This window comes from Alligator mississippiensis, chromosome 1, assembly GCF_030867095.1.
Source record: "Alligator mississippiensis isolate rAllMis1 chromosome 1, rAllMis1, whole genome shotgun sequence".
NCBI classification, from domain to species: Eukaryota; Metazoa; Chordata; order Crocodylia; family Alligatoridae; genus Alligator; species Alligator mississippiensis.
The window spans coordinates 396,502,899-396,523,960 of record NC_081824.1 but is presented as its reverse complement, the minus strand read 5'-3'; positions in this window follow the sequence as shown (position 1 = coordinate 396,523,960).

Here is a 21,062-nt window from a genome sequence, read left to right as displayed (position 1 = left end):
CAAAAAATGGGACATTTAATATCAACCATCATTTCTGAAATCCCTGGCCTTATTTTTTAAAACCTTTCTTATATGGAAGTTTTGCAATATTTTCTGTTTCTTTTTGTTTCCCTTCTGAGGCCCTTATCTATTTTTACTGCATCCTAGAGATAGGGTGACCCAGTTTTCAAGGTGATATATAATGGCATTATAATATTTAAATATTATTCTCTGTCCTTTTCTTAATACAGCTTAACATCTTGTTTGCTCTTTTGGCTGCCTCTGCACATTGAGGAAGGTTTACATTGAGCTGTCCGTAATGATGCCTAGGACATTTTTCTGTGCAGTTCCTGTTAATTTAGAGCTGATCAATGTATATGAGCAGTTCACATTGTTCCTAGCAATGTGCATTACCTTGCACTTATCTACAGTAAATTTCATTTCTCATTCCACTAACCAGTCACATACATTTGTTAGGCATTTCTGAAGAAAACTGGTGTCCTCATTGCTGCTATGCTGATTCCCCTTTTTACAGATTAGGAACAGAGTTTTTCTTATTTCCCTAATAGAACACTGTGGCAGTGCACCCTTGGTGCCTGCCACTTTAAAGGTGGGAGCAGACAGCCAACAGGTGCCTGATTAAGGAGGCCATTTTCAAACAAATTTCAGCCAGGCAGAGACAGCAGTTAGCTGCTTGCAGCTGAGGGAGCAGCTCTATCCAGTTCTCTTGTGGTTTGGAACATCCTGGGGGTAAGGGCAAGAGCTAAGGGGATGGCTTGGAGGCTTCTGGTCCTGAACATGACCTGAAACTGTACCCTGCCAGGGTACGGAGGCCTGGTGAGATTACCAGTGGCATGGCAGCCCAACTCAAATGCCAGGACCATGAACCTCTCTGGTGAAAGGCATGTTTATAACCCCTGCACCTTTATAACCCCAGCACCCACAACCAGGTGGGTAACCCCGTACTGGGGCCCAAGAAGGCAGACCTGTAGGAGAGAGGGGACGAACAGCTCAGACTTGACCCAAAGTACCCTTGACTGGTCCATGCTGGGGCTAGGACCAGGATGGTTGAAGAGCCAGGGGCCCACCACGAGGGATGCCTAGAGCTGGGGTCCTGGGGTTCTGACTGGCCTGGAAGGTGAGACTAGGGCCTGTGTGGCCAAAGGTCCCAGTGGGGCCACAACCAAGAGATAGAAGGGGTCAGGAAGCTTGACTGCCTGATTAGAAGGGATCTAGTTGGGGTCCACACTAGAGTGTTATAGGGCCCAGTGTGGGGCTGGAGACATTAAGAACTTACGGTGCCATCTGTGAAGCATGGGCCCCAGTGTAGGGATGGTACAGAGCTGTGGACAGTGCCCCCTGACATCGGGGCATGTAATGAGCAGCATCCTGCATTTTCCACCAGTTCATGGTTACAGCAAAGTCATGGCAGATGAGACTGGGCAGACTGACCCATAGACAGGCGGGCAGGCTGATTTGAGATTTGGCCCCAAGCTTGCCCCCTGTCACAAACACCAATCCCAGAAGAAATTGAAACCATCATCCAATACTTTCCCTGCTTAATATAGATTACTTCTCCCTGATCCCAGAATATGCATAGTAGGAGGCAAGATCTTGGGAACAGAGATCAGATCAAAATAATATATGAAAATCTCAGCATCTACCTGAATTAATAAGTTGTAAGCTAGATACTCACAGCCTGTTAGCCTGGGGCAGGGCCTGACAATCAGCTGATTGGGAATGGTTATTGGGAATGGTTATGTTAAAGACCTAGGTACAGCTCCAGGGTCAGGGTGACATCAACACTGATTTAAAATCCAAGGACCACACTGGGGCTGGGAACAACAATCAGTTGATTGTTGGCCCAGTGACCATACCAAGGGCCATATAAGACCCAAGGTATTAATTGTAATATAAATGTAACATGTAAAGGAGCCCTTAATCACATTCTAACCCATTACTTAGCCTTCCATGCGTTAATATTTTAGGTTTTTATATCACTCAAGCAAAACTCAGTCTGTACACTTTATCAAAGGCTTTGGGGAGCAAATAAATAGTAGCTCCTAGTTAACATTTATCCACTATTAACTTAATTGTGGGAATGAAAAAAGTATGATTTTTCTCTTGCAGAAAATCATATATGTTATTTTCCTCTCAGTTTTACAACTCTTTTTAACTGCTTTATTTATTCAACTATTTTTCAATATTGAAATAAAGACTGGTTTTTAATTTCCAAGTTAATATTGCCAATGTCACAGCAGAACAAAATTAAAGTTATTGGTTCTCAAAGTAAATTTATATATCTATATACTTTGGGTTTCTTTTAAATTTAACCTGCATTCTGAATATTCTGGGCTTATTTTACTCTTTTATAAGATAGTTGCAATACCTCTCCAATGCACTTTATCCTCAACAATTGATTTAAATTCTCAATTTAATTTAATTTGACATAGTTTTCTTTTAGTAAGTATACCTGATATACAATAGGGGGCATTTAAGCTATCAGCTATCAGCAAATACCCATATCTGTGGAGGTTAAACATAACATATGTCAGTTTTCACTATATTATACAATTCATGTTTCATTTGACATTATATTACAATATTATATCATATCGTGTCATAATATATGCCATGTTATATTGGTTATATATTTCATTATATTATATATGTGAGCTTTCAGTGTATTAGAACTATGAAGGAGACAAAAGCCCTGAGATAAGTTGGGTAGTGGATGACTTGAAGGCAGCATAAGCAGGATGGATCAACTGGGGCTGCCTTCTCATTCTTCCTGAGAAAGTAGGGCAATCAGCTATTTACTTCAGAGGTCTGCACATGAATGCAAGGGAAGCCTGGGTAACAAACAGGAGGAACTAGAATTTCTCACACAGTCATGGAACTATAACATGATTGGAATTACAGAGACTTGGTGGGATAGATCACATGATTGGACCACTGTCATGGATGAGTACAAACTTTTCAGGAAGGACGGCAGGAGGAGTTGCACTTTATGTAAAAGAGCCATACAATTGCTCAGAGCTCCATTATGAAACTGGAGATAGGCCTGTTGAAAGTCTCTGGGTTAGGGTCAGAGGAGAGAGCAACAAAGGTGATGTCATGATGGGTGTCTACTACAGACCATCAGACCAGGAGGATGATATAGATAAAGTTTTCTTCAAACAGCTAGTGGAAGTTTCCAGATCACAGGCCCTGGTTCTCATGTGGGGCTTCAGTCACCTGGGAGGGCAACGCAGTAGTGCACAGGCAATGCAGGAAGTTTTTGGAGAGTTTCATAGTTTCATAGTTGGTAGGGTAGGAAGGGACCTGAGCAGATCATCAAGTCCGACCCCCTGCCATGGCAGGAAAAAGTACTGGGCTAAAACGACCCCAGCAAGGTGTTCATCTACCCTCCTCTTAAAGACCCCCAAGGTAGGAGCCAGCACAACTTCGCTTGGAAGTTGGTTCCAGATCCTAGTCGACCTGACTGTGAAGTAGCACCTCCTGATGTCTAGTCTGAATCTACCCTCTGCCAGCTTGTGACCATTATTTCTAGTCATTCCTGGTAGTGCACAGGGGAACAGGCACTCCCCCAATGCCTGCTGGTTCCCTCTGACTAGTTTATAACAGGCCACTAGATCCCCCTTCAGCCTTCTCTTGTGAAGGCTGAACAGGTTCAGGTCCCTAAGCCTCTCCTCGTAGGGCTTGCCCTGCTGCCCCCGATCATGTGGGTGCCCCTCCTCTGGACCCTCTCAATGCTGTCCACGTCCCTCCTGAAGTGCGGCGCCCAGAACTGCTAAGGGAAATGAAGGTCATTAGGAACAGACAGCATGAATTCACCAGAAGAAATTTCATGAAATTCAATAGGGTAAGTGCAAATTTTTGCACTTAGGACAGAACAGTCCCATATACTAGTATAGACTGGGGACTGACTGGATAAGCAGCAGCTTTCTAGAAAGGACCTGAGAGTTATAGTGGACAATAAGTTGAATATGAGCCAACAATGTGCCCTGGTTGTGTAGAAGGGTAACAGCATTTTGAGATGCATTAGTAGGATTATTGCCAGCAGATCAAGGGAAGTGATCCCTCTATTCAGCACTGGTGAGGCCACATCTGGAGTACTGTGTCCAGTTTGGGGGTCTCTACTACAGAAAGATGTGGACAAATTGGAGAGATTCCAGTGGAGGGCAATGAAAATCGTTAGAGAATTGGGGAACATGCCTTAAGAGGAAAATCTGAAGGAACTGAGTTTATTTAATCTGGACAAGAAAAGTTAAGGGAGGATTTAATAGTAGCCTTCAACTACCTGAAGTGTAGTTCCAAAGAGGCTGGAGCTAGACTGTTCTCAGTGGTGGCAAATAACAAAGTAAGGAGCAATGGTTTCAAGTTCTAGCCTGGGAAGTTTAGGTTAAATATTAGGAAAAACTCTCCCACAAGGAGGGTAGTAAAGCACTGCAACAGGTAACCCAGAGACATTTTGGTATCTCCATTTGTGGAGGTTTTAAGACCTTGGTAGACAATGTGTTGGCTGGGATGACATAGTTGGGGACCGTCCTGTTTTGAGCAAGCGCTTGGATTAGATGACCTCCTGAGGTTCCTTCCAACCCTAATTCTCTATGATTCTATGATATAATGTGAAATGCAATATTTATATGAAATAAGTACTACTACATTTGCTCAAATTCAAGATGAGGGTTTTTTTTCCTCCATTCATAATAGGGGGAGAAAACCCCTGGTCTTGGCTCAAATACAGGATGGGAGGTGGAGAGAAAAGCTGGGGGCAACTGCTGCAGCTCCGACTCCAGCCACCAGCTGCTGTGACTCTGACATAAGCCAGTCAGAGTTACAGCAGCCACTTCTTCCCCCACCCACCCTCCGCAGCCTCTGCCCCCACAACTTCCCCCCAATCCCTGCCCCTCTCCCCCACCTTACTGTCAAGACTGGTTCTTGTTCCAGCTGCGGCTCTGTTCCCTCCTGGTGCACATAGAGGTTCCAACCCCTGCTCAGCACAGCTCTGGCCCTGGGATGCTGCTACTGTCTGAGTCCACAGAGGCATTAAGCTTAGTAGTTATAGCCAGGAATTTTACTATCATCTGCAGCCAGAGAGTAAGCCAACATTAAACTGGGGTTCATGTGTTAAGTCAGGGGGTTACCAGAAGCAGATGTCAGGAGACAAGGCTAAGTCAAATGAGTACCCAGACACTGTGTACATAGGCAGTAATCAGGAACAGGCACCAGGAAAGCCACATGGGCAAGACCTACTCACAGACTGAAATCAGTTTCTGGCACAGCAGAGACCAGGAGCCCTAAAATCAATCAGCAGGTGGAGACTCAGCTGGCCCTGTTTAGGGGGTTGAGTGTTGCTCACTTTACAGGTGCATGGCTGGGCAGGGAGCCATTTTTCCATATGCTCTGCATCCCAAGAGACAATGGAGCCAGTTCTGACAGTAAGAGGAGGGAGCGGGCAGAGGCTGTGGGGACCAGGCACTGGGGGCACACAGGTGGTAGGATGGCAGGGGTTGCAGGCATTGTGAAGGAGAGGTAGGACAGGCTGCAGAGAGGAGTACGTTGGGGGGAAGTCCAGACGGCAAGTGGGCCGCCTTCCCCCCTCTACCTGTCCCTGCTGTAGCAATGGAGGAGACAAATTTAATACAACCCTCCAATAATTAGATTCTATATCTAATTTAAAACAAATTTATAAATTTCCCAGCTATAGAATCTAATTATTGGGGGATCATCGTAAATTCCAAGTTGTCTCAGATTTGGGTAAATGTGGTGTCTACTTTCATTAAGAGGCCATGCAATTGCACCTTTTAAATCATATCTCTACAACTAAAAGGCATTGTTATTTGTAAATGTGCAGGCAGGGTTAGCCTTCTAAAGTAATTGTCTCTTTCCTTTCAATTACAAAGGATTTTTTCATATCTTGGAAGAATATTTGGATCATGATAAAGCCATATGCACAAGGTAACACCCTTTAATTTATGAAGAAATGAGAAAGCAGCTGGTTAGTGTGAGTGACATTTTCTGTTATGCACCAGATTTGCATGCCCTCAAGTATTTATTTCAAGGCTGTATTTAGAGATGTCATCAGTATTGTTACAGATCAAAGAACTTTACTAAGGGTAGAAAATATTTAATGTCTCAGTTTCCTGCAAATTAATCTAAAAAAAAACTTCACTAATTATAAATCTTCTCCTTTGACTTTCTGTTCATAGGAAAACTGCCATGCTGATAATGAGCATAGATTAATTAAAGTAATGGACTAAGACTGACTTTCAGTAACAGCTGTGGGAATCTAAATTGTGTTGTGGAGAGTGCAAAACCTGTAAACACAAGAACCAAGGTGTCACTGTTCTTAATTAGTATTTACCCAATTTATTTATCTGGGTTGGTTCAGAGGCCTTTTTGTTTTTTAATCTCCTTAAATCAAACTAGCCCAATGCTTGCTGCTTTTGTTTGTTTGTCTTCTTCTATCCTTACCACCTTCCCTTAGTACATTTCTATGTTGTTGTCCTCCAGAAATCACATCCTATTTAAATTGTTAGAAAAAAATATCTTTTAAGCTGTGGTTTTCAAATATGCTAGCTGTCTTCTGTTATATCCTATTTTCTTTCAGGCAAGACTGCCAAGTGGAGCTATTTAGGGATCAACCAAGAACTTCCATCCAATTGTTATGAGCCATAAGGCTGTCTGCAATCATATCAGTGACCTGGTGACTATGATTCATGCCTTCATACCTCCCCCAACCCTGCATGAAATGTCATTGTAACTTTCTGTACCTAACCACAATAACTGATCATTCACAACCGATTGTTCAATGAATCCAGAGTGCAGCAGCTTCCTGTTCAGAAGTATGAGACAAGTGAACACCTCAATCTGGTGCATGACTCAGCTCAATGGCCCATGACAAAATACCAGCTAATTTCAGAATTAATCTACAAAGCCAGTTACTGCATAGAGGTAGATAGTTTGGAAAGTATCCTTTTCTTCATAATGGCAATCTCCTCTGACAGCTGTGTTGAACAAAAGAACAGCTCAGTTATAATGATGTTAGGCTCAAATCTGTGACACCTAGGACTTTCAGCAAGTCACACAGACTTATTAAGCACTTGGAATTAGGCACCTAAATATGATCCTATTCCATCCTGAAACACTGTTTAAAAGTTTAATGAGTCCTTCCCCCTTTGCCTCCCTGTTTTTTTTGTGACTACATTTATGTCTAAGTGTGTTTCAAAAACAGCATGATAACAGCATGTTTCATTGTATGGGATGGAGGAAAACTGTATTGAGTCCTCTTAGGTCAGTACAATAGACATAATAGGATCTGGCCTATAATTTCTCCTGTGTGGGATCCATGAGGACACATGCGCATCATCTGTTCCTTTAAACTACTTGTAATCTGCAATTCCTTTAGTACCATTGGTATCAATATTACATTTATGTTATGAACATGAAATGAATAAAGGACTGGCTCATGAGTACAAGTTGACTTTTACTTCAGTTGGGCCAAGGCTTCAGAAATCATTAGCAGAGGAGATAAGAATAAGCATTATTTCACACCCTTGCAAGTAAAATATAGAACTGACTTCTTCACCTAAAAAAACACACAGAGACACCTGAAAGCAGCAAAAAGTAAGAGAGAAGCTGGAGGAGTCAAAAAGGCTGAAGCCAGCAAGGAAAAGTGGAAAGAAGTTGTGTTAAAACAGTAAACAAAAATATACCCCTAACTTTGACGGCCTCAGGGGAAGTAGAGAGGAAAATTAGACGACCGGCCAGTTGTTACAGTAGTTATTATTTCCTCAGAGGCACTTAGATGCCTCAGTGATGGATGCTACTATAAGAACTAGAAGCCAGCAAGCTAGCTAGAAGAAATTAAAATAATGTATGACCTGACTTCAATGGCAGGAGGATCAAGTCTTTACTCAGCAGGTATGTGATAAGAAATTTATTAGGGGTAGTCTGTTTAAAATTTATCTTTCTGTTCCTGTTAATTGCTTTTTGAACTGTTTTATTATTTTAGAAATAGAGATGTAATACATTTCACCAATTCACATTTGATATAGGGGAGTTAATTTGTGGTTGGTTTCTTGATTCTCAAAAGCTTTTGGAACAGAAGAAAGTAAAATAGAAGGGAGAGAAAGAGGAAAGGAGGAAAGGAAAGAAGGAAGAAGCAAAAGAGCAAGTCTGGCCAGTCTTATTTTCTGGTCCTGAAAAATGACACTGTGAGAAACCCAGTGCACAAGGATCTCACCTGGCACATGGGAGAATGAGGTTCATATCTTTGTGCTAATCAATATTTAATAACATATACAATGTGGAATAGCTCGAGGAGGAGGGATTGAGAAAGGCCCACCCGGTTATGCTACACTGGAGTGGAGGAGACTGTTATTCCATATTCCAAGGAGAGTGCTCTAACTATTGGACTGTTCTGGACTGGAGGGATGCAGACAGGGACAGAGCCAGAAGGAGATTACATACATGCACCAGACAATATGGAAAACCCTGGCCAATCTCTTTTGTTCATCTTGGGTATGAACTAACGTTGCCTACAACAAGCAGGGAAGTAAATCTTACCAGGCAGGGCACCTCTATACATGCATATTAATGCAACACTATAAATTCTCTGGCTTATCATGCTGGAGTTTATTGCTCCTGGGCCCATGTTTACACATGTGCTTGGGACTGCAACATGTTGAGCTGGTTTTGAGCAGCCCTGGCTGGCAGGAGTCTGGGGGTTCAGCCTGCCAGCCAGGGGCTACTCTGATCCAGTTTAATGTGCTGCAGAGGGACAGGCTGGGGCACAAGTGTGCTGCAGTGTGGAGCTACCCAGCAGGCAGCCCCTACACAAAAGTGCTTTCATGCCCCAGACAGCCAGCTCAGCATCTACACATGTGCGGCTGTTGAGTGAAAAAACTTCGCAGCAAGACAGTTTGCTGCAGAGTTAATTAGTTTACTCCAACCTAATAGCCCTGCATATGTAGATTCCAAGATGTTTACTGCAGAGCTAATTTGTGTGCTCCACAGTAATTTTTTTGTGTGGATGCACCCACAGAGTTGTACTTTGGTCCTGAGAAAATTTGGGCACATGTAAGGTTAAGTAGCAGTTCAGCTTCAGTACTGAGGATATCAGTAATACCAAAATGATGGACAAAAAATTCCAAATATCTTTGGTTGTTTCAGTGGTTTTTAAGAAAAAAAAAATATTTTTCAGTTAATAAAATGGATCCTATGAATTTCCAAAAACTGTTTCTCATAATGAATTGTATTTTGCATGCCCTGCATGTTATAAAGCCACTACTCTGCTAATGCACCAAGTACCATTGATTTCAATAGGCTCCATAGTGCAAAACACATTACTCTTAATCCGAATTGACATTTTACAGAGAAACTGCTCCAAAGGAACTGTTAATGTGTATGCTGTCAATGCCTATAACATCTAATTTGTAAAAGACATCCAAATCTGTGCATATTACTCTTAAAATGCATTCACAGCATTAAGTGGAGTGGCACTGAAGGCCTTGCTGAATATACTGTAAATGTATATGCACAGAGTGTTGGAAACATGCCAGATCCTGCCACAACTGAATCCTGTTATGAACTGCCCTTGGCAGTGCACAAAATAATATGAGAGGCTAGAAAGTTGCTTGCTTATTTATATGGTTTATTCTGGTCTTTGGAGTTATGTTGCATATTTTTGAAAGGTGCCTGCTGGATCCTTTTCTAGAAATCATTTAAATCTGTCTTGCCATCTCTTATTTCTAGGAATATTCAGTAGTCTGTTGTGATAGGTTTTCCTTTTCTCCCACCCAGTATATATGTGTTGTAGAAGATGCTTAAAATTTGAAGGAGAATTGTCCCTGGTGTGCTAATTCCATGATAGTATGGAACTGGTATAATGGGTTCCTGTGTCTCCTTCTACGTAGCAGAGGGATAAAGAAAAGGAAAGAATCAACATTATGTGCTAAAACAATTCTGATCCTGCAGATGGTTTCTTAAAACCGCTGCTAGCTGGCAGAGGCCAGAGCAACTTTTTAGTTGCTATAAACTTCATTGAGGCTAGGATTGGGACATTGAGTTATGAGATATAGCTAGATTTTTGATATCCCCTGCAGTCATCAGAAACTTGAGAATGCGGTTTGGCCTTATACTGTCACAAATGCAATGTAACTTGAAACACAGGATTAAATCCTAAATGTTCTAAGAGCTTTTTACTCGCTTTACCACAACATTGTGAGCCAAAATTTCATCTGACTCATATCACACAAGAGAGGGTGGATTTATGGGATGAGTGCAAAACTTTTAGCCACATATCTTAAAAGGGACACTGATATCTACCATGGTATCAGAATATAAAAAAGGAGCCCTTCAAATTATGAAAACTCAACCCATATAAAACCAATAGACCAAAAAGAAATCCTCACAAAAAGCCCCCTCCAAAATGCATAGAATAAAAAATTAAAATAATAAAGATTAAATAGCAAAAGACAATCATAAATATTTAGGAATTGTTTTAATAAATTAAGAGAATCGGTCAGCATATCTGGTAAATTATTTGGAACATGTAATCACATGTTATAAAACCTTTAGTATGATAAACTCAAATAAAGGTCCTTATTATCCTTTAGGTGGGTAAGCTCAAAGCTATGGTGATTTCCAAGAAGTATAAGGGAAGAAGTGAAAGGACCACTGAAGGAAGCCAACCTTGCATCAATCCTCCTAGGTGTTTCCCTCTACCTCCCCTTTTAGTTAACCAGGCAAACTGAACCAGAGAATGAGCAAGAAAAACATTTTCATAACACAATTAAGTTACTTATCCCAGAGTTTGCAGCTCCTTGGGTATATCTACACCTGCTATTAATGCTTAATGTGCAGTAAAATACATGTGCTTCATATTGGGAGACAGTGTGCAATAACCTAATAATACTGTGTAATAGCGTGCTGGGCAAAAAACATGCTAATATGTTACTGTACAGTAGTATTAAGCTATTGCACAGTAAGCGTCACTAAACAACTGTGTGCCAGCACTACTGTGCAGTAACTGTAATTACTGTCAATTTATTTAGTACTTCATTAAGCAAGTACTAAACTAAATCTGCAGTAACTAATGCACATTAATGAATATGTAGATGCACCCAGGAGGAGAATCCCAGTACAGGACTGCTCCTACCCTGATTTGGCCCTTTGCAGCAGCCAGGGGGAGCTCCCCAGGGTGCTAGCCCAGGGGCTGGCAGGGAGCATGGGAGCCAGTCCCAATGTAAATGGGGCCAGGAGAGTTCTGCTAGTTAGGGAGAAGTCTTGCTCTGTATGGGGCCAGGAGACAGCTGCCACTGCAGAAATCTCCTAGCCCTGTGCACATGGGGACAAGCTGGGGGCTGGCAGGGGCTGTTCTACATCTGGGGCAGCTCCCATTTAGCCCTGAGCTGCCCAGAGAAATCCCTACCCTGTCAAGGGCTGGCTTCGAGCTGCCTCCGAAGCTGGAAAGCTCCTGGCCAGCCCCTGGCTATGTAGAGAAGCAGAGAGCTCCTCAGTCCTAGAACTGCTCAGCTTCTGGATCCTGTGGGGAGCCAGGAGCTGAGCAGTACTGAGATGGGGTGGGAGGAAGGGGAGAGCAGACAGCTACCTTGTCCCAGTGCTGCTTGGCTTCTGGCTCCTGTGGGGAACTGAGCAGCACCATAACCAGGAGGGTTCCCAATCTCTTGTGACCCCCTGGAGTTGGAGCTGACCAGGAGCAAATTTGCTTCCCACCATACAATCATCAAAACATAGAAAATGAGGGTTGGACGGGACCTCAGGAGCTCATCTAGTTAAACCCCCTCCTCAGGGCAGGACCATCCCCAACTATATCGTGTTGCCCTGTGGGGTCAGGCCAACTCTCAGGATCTCAAAAGTGCGCTGTTATATAGGAGGGTGTGACACAATTGCACGTATACAAACACACAAATCAATTAGGTCCACACACACACACACACACACACACACACACACACACTAGCAACTCAGGCACATACACATCCAAGATTACCAACCTAGGCACATGCATACCTATCACCAATTCAAGCACATACACGCTCTAATGATAATGACATGAAATTATACACAATACACATATACATACACATATACACACAGTTTAAACACTGACTCAGGTGACAGTATGTGTGTGTTGGTGCCTGTGGTACCTATGCTTGGAGTGCTTAGTAACTAAAGAGCAAGTGGCAGAGATCAGGGGAAAAGGCAGTGGGGATAAGGCAATACCAGTGGCAGAGATCAGGGGAAAAGGCAGTGGGGACAAGGCAATAACAGTGGCAGAGACCAGGTGAAAATGCAGTGGAGTTAAGGCAATAGCAAAGAAACAGGGGTTTGCAGGCAGAGAGAAGCTCAGGACAGCTGGAGCCACAGGAACATGGGACAGGTGTTGGAGGTGGTGGTGAGCCAGAAGCAGAAGAGGGAGAAATAAGACACAAGTTAGAGGGGTGAGGAGCAGAGATTGGAGAAGGACCAGAACCGTAGTAAAGCAAAACCCAACTTAGGGGTCCAAATAGCAGTTTTATTAAATGAACACTGTACTGTACAGCTTGGTTCCCACACACACTCACACAATGGTAGCAGGAGAAAGAGACTCAGTGGAAGGGTTGGAGTCCAGGTAGGGAAGAGAAACAGAGTCTAAGTCCTTGGTTCAGAGGGTTGGGGTGATAGCTACCTATCCTTGGCTGTGAGTTGATCCTCAATGGCCAGTCGGGGTCTTCTCCAGCAAGATGTTGTCCAGAGCAGGGTCGCTGGCAGGGCCTCTGGGTGGATAGGTGGTGTGGCATGGTGCTGGTCCGGATGGATAGGGCATCCCCAGGAGTCAGTCTTCACTACCCCTTTTTATGGGGCAGACTACCTCTGATTTCCTATGGGGAGGGCCTGTCCAGGTAATGTCAGCCCTGTTCCAGAGAGTTCCAGGTGTTCTTACTGAGCATGTGCAGCCTTGGCACAATGGTGGGTTGCTTCATCTTTTGTTTCTTGAATGTGGAAGGTGGTTCCAATGGCTGGGTCATTGGTTCAGGTATTGGTTTTGATGGTGGGGTGATTTAGTAAGGGGTCCTGCTATCATTGTGTTTCACTCATCCATTCACTCTTTTGTTTCAGGCATTCAAGGAAAACCAATTTACATGGGACAGGTTACAGACTTAAATGTGCATCATAATTGCAACATACTTACACAACAGGGCATGGGGACAAGATGGGAACCTGACACACAAAATGGATACTTGACATCACTCATGCCAACCCACATTGCAGGCCTAAATCATACAATGCTAATATGAAACAATAAAAACAATGCACAAATGATAGGAATACAATATAATACAATATAAAATGGTAACAATCAATACAAACAGAGCAGAACACTTTACAATATAAAAAAGGGCTTTTCACAATAATAGCATACAAGAACTTAGCGTACATAGTACTACTTGTAATCAATTATAAGGGATAGAGAGGGCAGAGAAAAAGTCAGAAATGGTTAGAGGAAGGGGAGGGAATGTATTTTTAAACTAAAAAAAGAAAAACTGGGGGTTTTGCTACAATCATCCCAGCCAAAGCTTTGCCTGGCCGGGTCTTAAAAAACCTCCCAGGATGGAGATTCTACAACCTCTTTGGGTACCCTGTTCCAGTGTTTTCCTATCCTCCTAGTGAGAAAATTCTTACTACTATTTAACCTAAACTTCCCTTGCTACAACTTGAGACTGTTGCTCCTTGTTATGTCATCTGCCACCACTGAGACCAGTCTAGCTCCAAAAGCAGAACAGTCTGCTTTCTGTCCCAGCTCTGTCTACACATCAGTGTCTATATATGTGCTCCTGTGTGGTATCCACTTGCTTATTTACTTTACTACCTGTATTTATAAGTAATAGCTAACTGTGCAGTAGAATAATTTACTATGCAGTAAATGGTGCACACCTGTAAACAGTGATCCTTTACTGTGGAGTAGATTAGTCTACTGCACAGTAAAGCATCTCATATAGACATGCCCTTTGAGTAGTCTGCTGTTTTCTCGGAATTGATCCAAAAGGCTTGTTATGTTAAAAGAGGAGGTGTATTCCAAAACCGAAATCTGATTTCTCAATAACAACTTACTTTTTCTGAATTATATCTATGTTACAAACCATGAACCTGTTACAATCTCTTGACTACAGGTTAAAGTTTGTATTTTTAACATATTCACTGTTTGGTGCTATACAATTTTACTATATATATTAAAGAGTTTAAAAAAAATTCTAATCTGAAATAAAAAGTTCTCTCTACCAACAGAATCATTAACATGCACCACAGTGCTAACCCCCATGCTGCTTGCAGATGTTTAAAAAAACCCCAGCATTTTACCTGAAGAAGCAGCATTCTACTTCAACCTGACTCTGCAGTATCTGTAAAGATCGGGTGCTTCAAACAGCTATTAGAGAAAAACACCAAATAAGCCTTATTAAAGTGCCAGACCTTTAGATGCTGCAGAACCAGGTTGAAGTGATGCACTGCTTCTTCTGGGCACTCATGGGGTTCAGCACAGGAATGTACCAAGTTTAAAGTAAAGCACCATTTGGGTTGGGAGGTTGGTTTTTTTTGTTGGTTTTTTTTAATGTCTGCTAGCAGCCCTAATCCCTATTTTTAAATCTATTGAAAATTAATTCCTTTAAGAAAGGTGCACTGATCTTTGAGCTCACAAATCAATTTCTTTTGTGACCAAAGACACAAGAAGGGTAGCCAAAGTAGCAAAATGTTTGAAGGTCACCATAGCCTTCCCTTATCTGTCTTATAGCAAATGATTTTCCACACAGTAAGGAGTAACTTTCAGGAATCTTTGGCTTGTATTAACAGAGTTCCAATCAGCACAATCCGCCTGCTTTAACTGCAGTTTTGACAAGTTGTTGACCCTGCAATCTATTCAGAATGGGCTGTAGGCTTGGCATAGTGGTTAAAATAGCTACAAATTTCACGTCACACTGAACATATTTTTAGAACTAAAATGCTCATATAGGAAATCAATAACTTTTACAGTTTCAGCAGGTACAAAACAGAGTTATCTACATATTCTATATCCACAACCATATTCTTTTCTGGTTCTTAATGGGTTGGCAATTTTGATACAAAACAATTCAGAAGGGATCTGCATCTCAAGTCAGAAGGGAAGTGCATCCAAAAAAGACACATTAACCTCTAAAGCAAGTCAGATGTTTATACAACTAGTTAATATTGCATTTGGATCCATCAGCATATATTCCCAGATTATAGTTTTCTAGATATTAACAAAATAAATGATGAAATAAAGCACTGTAGCTGGCTGGCTGGCAGAGTCTTGCACCAGCCTACACACCAGACTGTAGGAGTCTACAGGTTTTCAGGGACTACAGCTCAGTTGTGGGCCATGGAATCTTATTACAGGTCTGCCAGAGGACTGGGCCATCTGAGAAGGATAATTATCAGGGACACAGGAAATTAAGAGGGCTCCCAGGGAAGGGACAGAGCCAGAGAACAAGGGTGGCAAGATTAGAAGCCACAGCACAAGCCCAGGAGAAGGGACGAGAGAGAGAGAGAGAGAGAGAGAGAGAGAGAGGTAAGACTGTATCATGGTGTTGAGGGAGCAGCACAAAGCTAATGGCACCTTTTTGGGGTTGGGGAAGAGACCTCAGGACTGTGAATCACCTTTTATGGACTGTGTTTATCTATGAGGGTTAAGGACTAAGTTATGTTGATTCCTGTGTGGCAAGTGTGCCCAGGGAATAAAGAACAATGTGCAAGAGCCTTAAGTTGATTGTGGGCTCATTTACTAGAGACATTTACTATGGAGCTGCATAATTAGCTCCACAATAAAATCTCAAAGTCTACACATTAGGTCTATCCTATTAGGCCACAAGAAACTAATTAATCTGCCTCCTGTGGCTGCATTCTTCAGTGCGTAGCAATGCATATGTAGATGGTGATGGGGCTGGCTGGGGCACAAGGGTACTTCAGTGCAGGACTGCCTGTTGGCTAGCCCCACACTGGAGGACCCTCATGCAGTCCCAGTCAGCCCCTGCTAGCTGGGGTTGCTCCAAACCAGTGTAACGTCCTGCGGTCCAAGGTGCACGTGAAGATCCTGTACCCAGGAGCAGTAATCTTTGGCACAATATGCACCAGAGTTTATTGCTTCATGCTAATAGCACGTGTAGATGTACCCTGTTTGAGATAAGCAATAACTCTGAACCCTGAACTACAAGCACATCAATAAACAATGTCTTGGCTGTGGCTATTATTATTATACATAGTAGGTCTTAGCCCATACCCTCAAATCCTATTTTGAAAGGGCACAATATAATCCCAAAGTAAAATATCATTATTTTTTTCCTCATTGATATTCATTCTTCAATGACAATATGTTACACATTCTAGGAGCATTTAAAATCTGATTCTAAAAAAGGCATATGTAAGTATAGACTATAAATCACATGCCAGAAACTATTAACCACATGGGGAATCAGGGTGAAGATTAGAGAGGAGGAAAAAAAGATTTTCAGGACTTTTTCTCTTCCTTTAAAATATGTAAAAAGCCTTAAGACCACTTAACTACTGTCTGCCACAGAAATGTATCTAATTGCTGACTACCACACAGATTCCTTTCAACTAGCAGCCTTTTAAAATAGAAAAAAATTACTTTCACATTCTTATTTTTTCTGGGGAAAAAAAGAAATTTGTGCCATTGCAGTATTTCTACATAGTCCATGGTCCACATGGTCCACCGGTCTGAAACAATGCAAAATTCTCTGCTTCAGGCAGGATCATCCCTAACTAAATTATTCCATACAATTCCTTCTCTTAACTAGGGCAGGGTCCCCCAATCCTGGGCAGGGCCCCCTTTTGCCCAAGAGCAGCTTCCCCAACGGCAGGCCCACTGTGCATGCGTGCAGTTTAAAAGGGCCCACCGACAGGGAAAAAGCCCCAGTTAGATTCGGGAGCGGTGAGAGACACGCGGGTGAAAGCCTGCTGCACCCCCGCTCCCCCGAAGCCCCCCAGAGACCCTCCAGCAGCCGCAGAGCCCCCCACTGACCCCCAGCACAGCTGGAGGTAAGCAGGGCCCGTGGAGAGAGGGGGCTAACCCCTTGGTGTGTGTGTGGGAGGAGGCAGCTGAGTGGAGCCGGGTCGGGTCAACCCCACCCAGGCCCCTACTTTGCCCAGCCCCCCATGGAGCCGTGCGAACAGGCTGCGCAAACAGGCGCGCTTCTCTGCCGGCGCATGAGTTAGCACAGAGTTCACACAGGAGGGTACACGGGAGGGCCCAGGACCCTGCCAGCGCACCCCCCAGGGTAGACAGTCCCAGCCATAGCCAGCCTCCAGAGGCATGACACAGATGGGCACGCGCTGCACCCCAAGGGTCCCCTCGGGCTCCGCAGCACCCCCTTTGGCACCTCAGAAATGGCCACCCAGACAGAGCCCCTGGTTCCGGGCTCCATGCAGACGGAGCCCCTGGCTCTCGGCTGTGGGGGCTGCCTGTCCCTTTTTCAGGCTCTGGGGCCTGGGAGCATGGTGACCTCCCCTTGTGGGGTCTGCTCCCTTTTGGGGTCTCTGCTGCTCCAGCTGGAGGAGCTCCAGGCCACAGTCCAGAGACTGCATGCCATCAGGGACTGCGAGCAGGAGATAGACTCCTACTGCCAGGCCCTTCTCCCCCGGGAGGCGGAGGGTAGACCACAGTCTCCCTCCACGCCAAAGGAGGACTCCGGGACCTCCCTCTCTGTCCAGCCAGGGGCATGAACCACGGTGGTCAATGGCCCTAAGGCCCACCACACCAAGGCCCCTGCCCTACCGGAGCTGAGCAACAGGTATGTACCTCTTGCCGCTCCAGCAGAGCCTGCTGAGTTGCCGGCTCCCGCAGGCAACATGGACCCAACTGCAGCTACTGCCCCTGCTCTCCCCAAGACAAAACGTAGGGTGTTGTTGTGGGAGACTCTCTCCTGAGGGGGACTGAGGGGGCAATCTGCTTCTCCGACCCCTTAGCCCGGGAAGTCTGCTGCTTCCTGGGGGCCTGCATCCAGGACATTGCGGAGAGGATCCCAGAGCTCCTCAAACCCACAGACCACTATCCCATGCTCCTAATTCATGTGGGCACCAATGACACGGCTCGGAGCGCTCCCAGCCAGGTCATGAGGCGCTACAGGGATTTGGGAGCAGGGCTAAAGGGTCTGGGGGCACAGGTGGTGTTCTCGTCGATCCTCCCAGTCTCAGGCTATGGGCCGAGGAGGGAGAGGAGGATCCACGTGGTCAACCAAAGACTGCGGCGCTGGTGTCATCAGGAAGGCTTTGGCTTTCATGACCACAGCCCGCTCTTTGGCGAGAGAGGCAGTGAGCTGCTGGGAAGAGATGGCCTCCACTTCTCTCCCCTAGGGAGGAGGCTCTTCTCAGCCAGACTGGCTGACCTGCTCCACCGGGCTTTAAAGTAAGCCCACTGGGGGACGGGGGCACTACTGCCACTGCTGGCCCGCTGAGCAATCCTTGCAAAGCCAGCAGGTCAAGGCACTTAAGGGAGCCCACCCCTGCCCCAGCCCTGGCAAAATCTGTGGGCATGGAAGAAGCCCCCCAGGGGGCACTTGCTTGCCTGTACACAAATGCCAGGAGCTTGGGGAATAAGCAGGAGGAACTCATCCTCCTGCTCAATGCAAATAATTATCATGTCATAGGGATAACGGAGACCTGGTGGGACTCCACCCATGACTGGACCACAGGTATAGATGGCTATACCCTATACAGGAGGGATCGTGTAGAGAAAAGGGGCGGGGGTGTAGCTCTCTATGTTAAGGAAAGCTACACATCCCTGTAAGCCGATATTGATGACCAGGGTGGACGGCTGGAGACCCTCTGGGTTAAAATCCATGGGGAACACAGCACAGGGGACACAATGGTGGGAGTCTACTACAGACCTCCCACCCAAAGTCCTGAGCTTGACCAGGAGTTTGCCCAGGAACTGGCTGAGGCTGCATGCTCCAGGACCATGGTTGTCATGGGTGACTTCAATTACCCAGACATCTCATGGAAGGAACGCTCAGCAAAATCTGAGCAGTCGCAAAGCTTCCTCTCGTGCATGGATGACCTCTACCTGACTCAAGAAGTCTATGGGCCAACAAGAGGCAAAGCGCTGCTCGACCTGGTGCTGGCTACTGGGGATGACCTAGTCGGCGACCTAGTGATCGATGGGAAACTGGGTGACAGCGACCACGAGCTGATCACCTTCACCATCCGCCAAAAAGCTGGCAAGTCAGTCAGCAACACGGAAGTCCTTGACTTCAGGAAAGCCAACTTTGACAAGCTCAGGAGGCTTGTCAGTGAGGCCCTAAGGGACCATGACCACGGAGAGAGGGGAGTTCAAGAAGAGTGGTTGCTCCTCAAGGGAGCGATCCTCAATGCACAAACTAAGTCTATTCCATCTCGGAGGAAAGGCAGCAAGAGGGCACAGCAGCCCCCCTGGCTCTTCAGGGACCTAGCAGACCTCCTGAGGCTAAAAAGAAAGGCCTACAAAGGATGGAGGATGGGAGTCACCTCCAAGGAGGATTATTCTGCACTGGTCCGGTCCTGTAGGGAGCAGACCAGGAAAGCCAAGGCTGCAACTGAACTCCAACTAGCTTTGAGCATCAAGGACAATAAAAAGTCCTTTTTCAGATATGTGGGGAGCCAGAGGAAAAGCAGGGGCAACGTTGGACCCCTGCTGAACCAGATGGGGCAACTGACAACTGACGCCCAGGAAAAAGCCAACCTATTAAATAGGTACTTTGCATCGGTCTTTCATCAGTCCCATGGGAGGCCCATGCCCGCTACGGGACAGGGAATTCCGGGTGAGGGTGATCCCCTGCCCTCCATTGATTCTGACTTCATGAAGGAACATCTTGAGAAGCTGGATACCTTCAAGTCAGCCGGCCCTGACAATCTTCACCCCAGGGTACTCAAGGAGCTGGCGAGCATCATAGCCCAGCCTCTAGCGCGGATCTTTGAAAACTCTTGGCGCTCTGGTGTAGTGCCCGAAGACTGGAACAAGGCCAATGTGGTGCCTATCTTCAAGAAACGGAGGAAAGTGGATCCGGCTAACTATAGGCCCATTACCCTGACTTCTATCCCGGGGAAGATCTTAGAAAAGTTTATCAAAGAGGCCATCCTTAATGGACTGGCCGACGCCAACATCTTAAGGGATAGCCAGCATGGGTTTGTTGTGGGTAGGTCTTGCTTGACCAATCTCATTTCCTTCTATGGCCAGGTGACCTATCACCTGGACAAGGGAGAAGAGAGTGATGTCATATATCTTGACTTCAAAAAAGCCTTTGACCTGGTTTCCCATAATCACCTCTTAGAGAAACCGGCCAGTTGTCGCCTTGGGTCCACTACGATCCACTGGCTGGAAAACTGTCTCTGGGGTCAGACCCAGAGGGTAGTAATTGATGGAAGTCACTCATCGTGGTGTCCTGTGACCAGTGGGGTCCCCCAAGGCTCTGTCTTTGGACCCATACTGTTCAACATCTTCATTAATGATGTGGACACTGGAGTCAGAAGTGGACTGGCCAAGTTTGCTGATGACACCAAACTTTGGGGAAAAGCATCCACACCAGAAGACAGGCGGGTGATCCAGGCTGACCTGGACAGGCTCAGCAAGTGGGCGGACGAGAATCTGATGGTGTTCAATGCCAATAAATGCAAGGTTCTCCACCTTGGGAAGAAAAACCCGCAGCATCCTTATAGGCTCAGCAGTGCTATGTTGGCTAACGCTGTGCAAGAAAGAGACTTGGGGGTCTTCATTGACCACAAGATGAACATGAGGCTGCAGTGCGATGCTGTGGCTAGTAAGGCGACCAAAATGCTGGCTTGCATCCATAGATGCTTCTCAAGCAAATCCCGGGACGTCATTCTCCCCTTGTACTCGGCCTTAGCGAGGCCGCAGCTGGAGTACTGCGTCCAGTTTTGGGCTCCACAATTCAAAAAGGATGTGGAGAAGCTTGAGAGAGTCCAGAGAAGAGCCACGCGCATGATCAGAGGTCAGGGAAGGAGACCCTACGATGACAGGCTGAGAGCCCTGGGGCTCTTTAGCCTGG